Source organism: Cibotium barometz, chromosome 46, assembly GCF_041138505.1.
Source record: "Cibotium barometz isolate CiBa-2024 chromosome 46, ASM4113850v1, whole genome shotgun sequence".
NCBI classification, from domain to species: Eukaryota; Viridiplantae; Streptophyta; class Polypodiopsida; order Cyatheales; family Cibotiaceae; genus Cibotium; species Cibotium barometz.
In genome coordinates, this window is record NC_141091.1 from 20,409,796 (window position 1) to 20,415,795 (window position 6,000).

Sequence of the window (6,000 nt, forward strand, 5' to 3'; positions counted from 1 at the left end):
GTGTAAGTGAGAGAATATACATACCTATGCATATATAGATAAATACACACACACACACACACACACATATTATGTATGTATGTATCTATAGGTATGTAAGCATGTATATATAAATATATCTATACACACACACAGACCACACAAACACACACGTGATACGTGCACACACGCACACAAACACACACAAACACACACACGTGATACGTGCACACACACACACAAACACACACATACACACACTCACATGCATGGACACACGTGCACACATAGAGATATGTACACACACACACACACAAGTTTACACATACACATACATGTGTATATATGCACACAAGCACATACATACGCTCACGCGCACTCGTACGCACATGCGCGTGTGCGCTCATAAACACAAAGTCTTTTTATCCTTTACAGTGCATCATTTTTCTATCATCACAATGGCAGGTTGGGGGCCGGCCTATGATGGGCTTTCCTTGGTGACAATAAGGATTGCAGGACATGAAGTTCCCTACACTCAACCTGAAAGAGGGTTTGTATTGATTAAGTCCTATTTGGCAAGTGGTGATGCACCACTTTTGCCAGGAAAATAACACTTCATGATGTCCCAAATGAAGCAGTCCTACTGATGACTCTCTGAGAGAAACCACATCTATAAAGCTAATACCCTATATCACATTGGCTAGCATGTCCACCATATGAAAAATCAATTTATAAAGCTTGAAATGGAACACTTCTTCTAAAGTAGAATAGTATATCAATATAATAAAAGTTGCACCTCTACAAGCTTTTTCTAAGCATGGAAGCATCGGCACCAATGTACAAAATGCTTCAGATCTTGATTTTTGTTTAAGGATAGGGTTCAATGTGTGACATGCAAATATGTTAAGTGATGATAACTTTGCAAAACACAAGCAACCATGAAACAAAGAGTAAAGTAGTCATTGCAACCCATCAGCCATGTTGATGTTCTCTGTATTGATCTTGAATTCTTCTTAAAAGCCCTTGAAATTTCTCATTGTCCCAAAAAAGGAAACATATTCTGAAATAGACTTGCAACCACACAAAGTCAATAGAGAATATCTATCACAAAGACCATGAAAAATTATATCTTTTCATCATAACTAAGGTGCCAATATCTTTTAACATTCAAATAACTAAGCACATTGTATTGGTGCATGCCAATGGGGCCAATAAGGAAACTCCACACATTGTACCAAATTATTTTTTTGCATAACATATATTCCACATCATCATTTAAATAAGAAAACTCTGCTTATTTCAAATGTCTATGTTTGGTAACTTTAATCACTCTTCTATCTCATCTTTAAAAAGACTAAAGTTTTGATTCTTTAGGTAGTGTAACAAGCTAACAAATGGTCATATTTTCCAAAGTTATTTTATTATGACAAGGAGTGGTTGTTTTCTAAAGTTTAATTCCAACAAATAATTTAGTGAACCCAAATCTTTCAAGTTTTCAAAAGAGTTGTTCTTTCGTTTTAGCACTTAAGTTTTCACTAATACCATATTAATTCATCCATGTATAAGAACAGTATACTATATCATGTCTATATGTCTTATAGTACATACTATATTGCATACGTTGCTTTGCTTAAATTGATTGTTGAAAACTCCCTTGCGCATACTTATGGAAAGAGCTATGGAGGAAGATTGAGATAATGATTGAGAGGTTCCTAAAGCCCGATCTTGCAAAAGCCTCATCCTTCCCTTTCTAATTCTAGTGTGAATCCTAGTCTAAGTCCTTGTTAGTCTCCTAGAGTAAGATTCAAACTTATTTCTTTTGGATAAATGCCAAAAGGGCATATATCTCACATTAGCTTAATGATAAATGGATAAAAGCAAAAAAAGGGACATATTTCTAACTTTAGCTTAATGATTAAGTGGATACATTAGCTTTTTCTTCAATGGCTAAAAGAGTTTTATCCCCAAGCTGCTCGACCATCAAAAATCAACCTCTCCCTCTTTATCCTTGGGTTCGTAGGTTTAATCTTGGCAATCTAAGCCCTTTAAAGATCTCCATTTAGATGGAATTATCTAGCTTTAGCTTTGCTTTTTATCCCTTTTTGGGTACTTTAGCAGCAATCCAATGTTGTGAGGTAGAATAATGTACATTTGGAACATCGCCCCCAAATTAGCCTTGTCTTAAACCCCAATGAATATCAAATTTAGATTGAGTTCGTGAGTACCGATTTGAGAACACTTGAGCCTTGCAAGATAGGGAGAAGGAGAGGAAGAATGCAAAGGTCTTACTGATTTGCACCTCAAGCCACTCTTGGTAGAGTAACCCTATCTTGTGGACAGCTCTCAACCTTGCCTCCTTTGTTGTCTCCTTTGTTGTCACACCACAAAGGAGCTTTGCAATTGGGTGGGAGAGAAGAGAGAGAGAGAGAGAGAGAGAGAGAGAGAGAGAGAGAGAGCTATGGGAAAAGCTCAACCTCTTCTTCAATGCCATGGTGAGTGAGAGTAAGAGGGAGAAGAGAACATGCATCAACATCACTCAACCGCACAATCCCTAAGTATGCATGCAACATAGAAGAAGAGAAAGCATACAAGAAACTTCAATTATGAGCAAGAGTCTCAAAATCAATTGTGAAAATGGGATTATGTCTAGTCAAATTGTCTTATATACAAGGCTCATATATACAATGTCTGGCTGCCTAAGTAATGTCGGGGGGCAATAAGCTAGTCTAGGCTAATTCCCTAGTCTAAGTGTACGTTATCGGCACTACACAAGTTGTAAACTTGATTTTTACAATCTTCTAGTATTGCACAAGTCGTAAGCTTAGAGATTTCCAATAATCGTTTTACATGAAGCGCATTGCACAGTATAAAAAGTATGGCTCGAAGGTGTTACTGCGCATTCGAAATTGAAGATCAGTGGGAGGCTAGTGGTAGAAGCCATTGAAGTTCTAGTAGAAGTTGAAGAAGCGAGACTTCATGTACTGGGTGGTTTGACAAAAGGTCTTGTAGGATGTCCAGAAGGCTACTTCGAACATATCTTTAAATGTGACCATTCGCTAGCCTTGTATCCACTATACTCACTTGTAATAGTCAAGTATCTAGCGAATAGTTAGGCCCTTGTTGATGTCAAAGGCCATGTCCTTAAGACCTTCATCATCAAATGGATGTACCTCTAGAAACTCCACCAAAGGCCATGCATGTCATTCTGGAAACTCCACTAAAAGGATGATGAGATGAGCTATGTCATGACCATGTCAAGGTCAGGCATCTTATCATAGTCCTGGATAAACTTACACATTGTGCAAAGCATCCATTCTTCAAGGAAAAGGAGGGGTGGTTGAGGTGGAGGTATCCACAGAAAATTAAACTATAACTTTGTGTTCTTCTCCAACTCTTACTCGAATAGGTAGTACCACGCCCATCTTTGTTCGATCGAGAAATAAATAGGGCTAACCCTGAGGTACCTCTAGGGGCATAGCAGTAATCAGGAAATAAATAGGGCTTGGAGAAGGTAGGGTGATCACCACATAGGTCATTCACCCTTTGGCTTATGGCCTCTTGTAGCCCCCTTGTTCCCTCTTGTGACATGAGCTCTCGACACTTCCCTTTTAGATAAAGTTTGATGAGGAAAAGGTTGAGGCGAGATCAATGATCCTATTTGTATTTGGGGTGGGGTCTAGGTGATGCCTCTATGCCAAGATGCTCAATGTCAATTCCTCAAGAGGGTCATGCCAACAGTTGAATGGGTGGTTAGGGAGGTTCAGCTGATGTTGCTCTCCGAATGGGGGGATCAATTGGCTGCTCTCCAATGGGGGGGTGCTAGGATCTCGCCTTCTTCTAAGACACCTAGAGGCAAGGCTTTGGTGTGTGATGTGAGAGAGGGGTGGTTGGCTTGTGAAGTTGAGGCTTTAATGAGTCCATTGAGGATGTCTCCTAAAGAGATAAGCAATGGGGGTGGTTTGGGAGATGAGAAAGGTGAAAACAACGTTGGCAAGGCAAAGGGGTGGTTTGGGAGATGAGAGGGGTGAAAACAACGTTGGCAAGGCAAAGGGGTGTAATCCATGGAGGAGTGGCCGATGGCAAGGCGGTTTGGGAGAGATGAGAGGGGTGACAACAACGTTGGCAAGGTAAGGGGTGTAATCCATGGAGGAGTCATTGGTGGTGAGGTGGACGCATCAAGAGGAGGAGCTGATGTTGAGGGTTGGTCTAGGGGGGCTAATGCCAAGGCTTGTTGTTGTGCCTTGCCTGTAAGATTCCTCCCTCCAGCTTTTGAGGTGTGCATGTGTAAGAACCTCCCCTTCTGATCTTATAATTATTCCTCTCTCTGAAATAAAAGAAAGATCCTGTTTTGGCCTGGAGAGATAAAATATCTAGAGGGAGGTAATTCAAAATTGAGATATTTTTGGATATAAAAATCGTCCTAGTGTCTAAAATGGTTTCCCTTGAAACAAAAATTCAAAAAGAACTTTCCAATGTGCAATTGTAATTAATTGAAAATAGGTATAAAGGACTTTAGCCTAAGGGTCTAGATTTTCAGAAATTTTTAGATTATGGTCCAATTAAGGTTCCTATGGGCCAATAGGATCAATCCAAGTGTAGGGAGGAGATAAATTGAAGAATAAAAGAAAAACCCCCAAAAATGAGTAAATGCTCACATAAGATGAAGAGTGGACTAAGGACCAAAGAAAAGAATTAAAAAACTGAATTTTGACACTTCAGTGTGGGGATCTCCCCTCATGAAGTAGGTGCCTTTTTCTTATCATTATCCCCAATTTTTAATCAATAAAATGAGATATTTTCATCTCTCCTGTTTCAAAACTAGATCCAAAAAGTAAGCTTAACTGATCCAAAAATAGTCAAAAATTGACCAAACTGATCTGGAAAATTCTAGAATCGGTTTGCTTGGTTAGAGACTCAATTTTTCCTATAAATAGAAGCCTCCCCCTTTGTAAAAGCTTAATGGTATTTATGCACTGTTACTCTACTCCTGTCGTCTCCTAAGCCATCTACATTGAATTTTTTAATAATTCAATTGTTTTTGGCCTAATCCTCTCCAAAGTGAATTGGTGGCCACTTTTGCTTCAAACAAGAGTAGAACCCTCAATCCCTCAAGCCAAAGGAGAGCTTACAAGATCCATGTAAGCTAATTTTCTTACTTTGTTTACACATTTTAATGAAAAATCTATGGTTTTCTTGATTTTTATGTTTTGCAAATGATTGAATTAAATTCAAATGCTATGCCTTTGATGAAAAGGCCACCCCCTACTCTTCTTTACATTCCAACCTTTTTTAATCCTATAAAGATTAACTAAGTGATTAATTAAACTCTTCTTATTGTTTACTCTCTTGAATTTAGAAAATTGAGTTCTATAATTCTAAATTGGGTTAAGTAAGTTAAGTGGAGAAAGATAAAAATGAGAAATGGTCAGCCATACAAAGGAGGTTATGGTAAAATTTTCCAGAATTTTGTGAAAAAGAAAGTTTGTTTTTATGTTATTCCAAAAGAGTAATTCCCACCATTTTTGCATCTAAAAGAAATATTCTAATTACTCCATGTACATATTCACCTATGAATATGCATGGATATCACTGATATTAATTATTAAATTTGATTTCTATGCATAGAAAGATGCATAAAGTAAAATTTTTTATTACAAAAGTGTTATTCTTATTAAATTTAAATTCTATGCATAGAAAGATGCATAAAGAATTTTTTTTAAATTATAAAAGTGTTATTCTTATTAAATTTTATTTCTATGCATATAGAAAGATGCATAAACAAATTTTACAAAAGTGTTATTCTTATTAAAATTGATTTCTATGCATAGAAAGATGCATAAAGAAAATTTTTTAATTACAAAAGTGTTATTCTTATTAAATTTGATTTCTATACATAGAAAGATGCATAAAGGATTTTTTTATTACAAAAGTATTATTCTTATTAAATTTGATTCCTATGCATAGAAAGATGCATAAAGAAAATTTTTTTAATTACAAAAGTGTTATTCTTATTAAAATTGA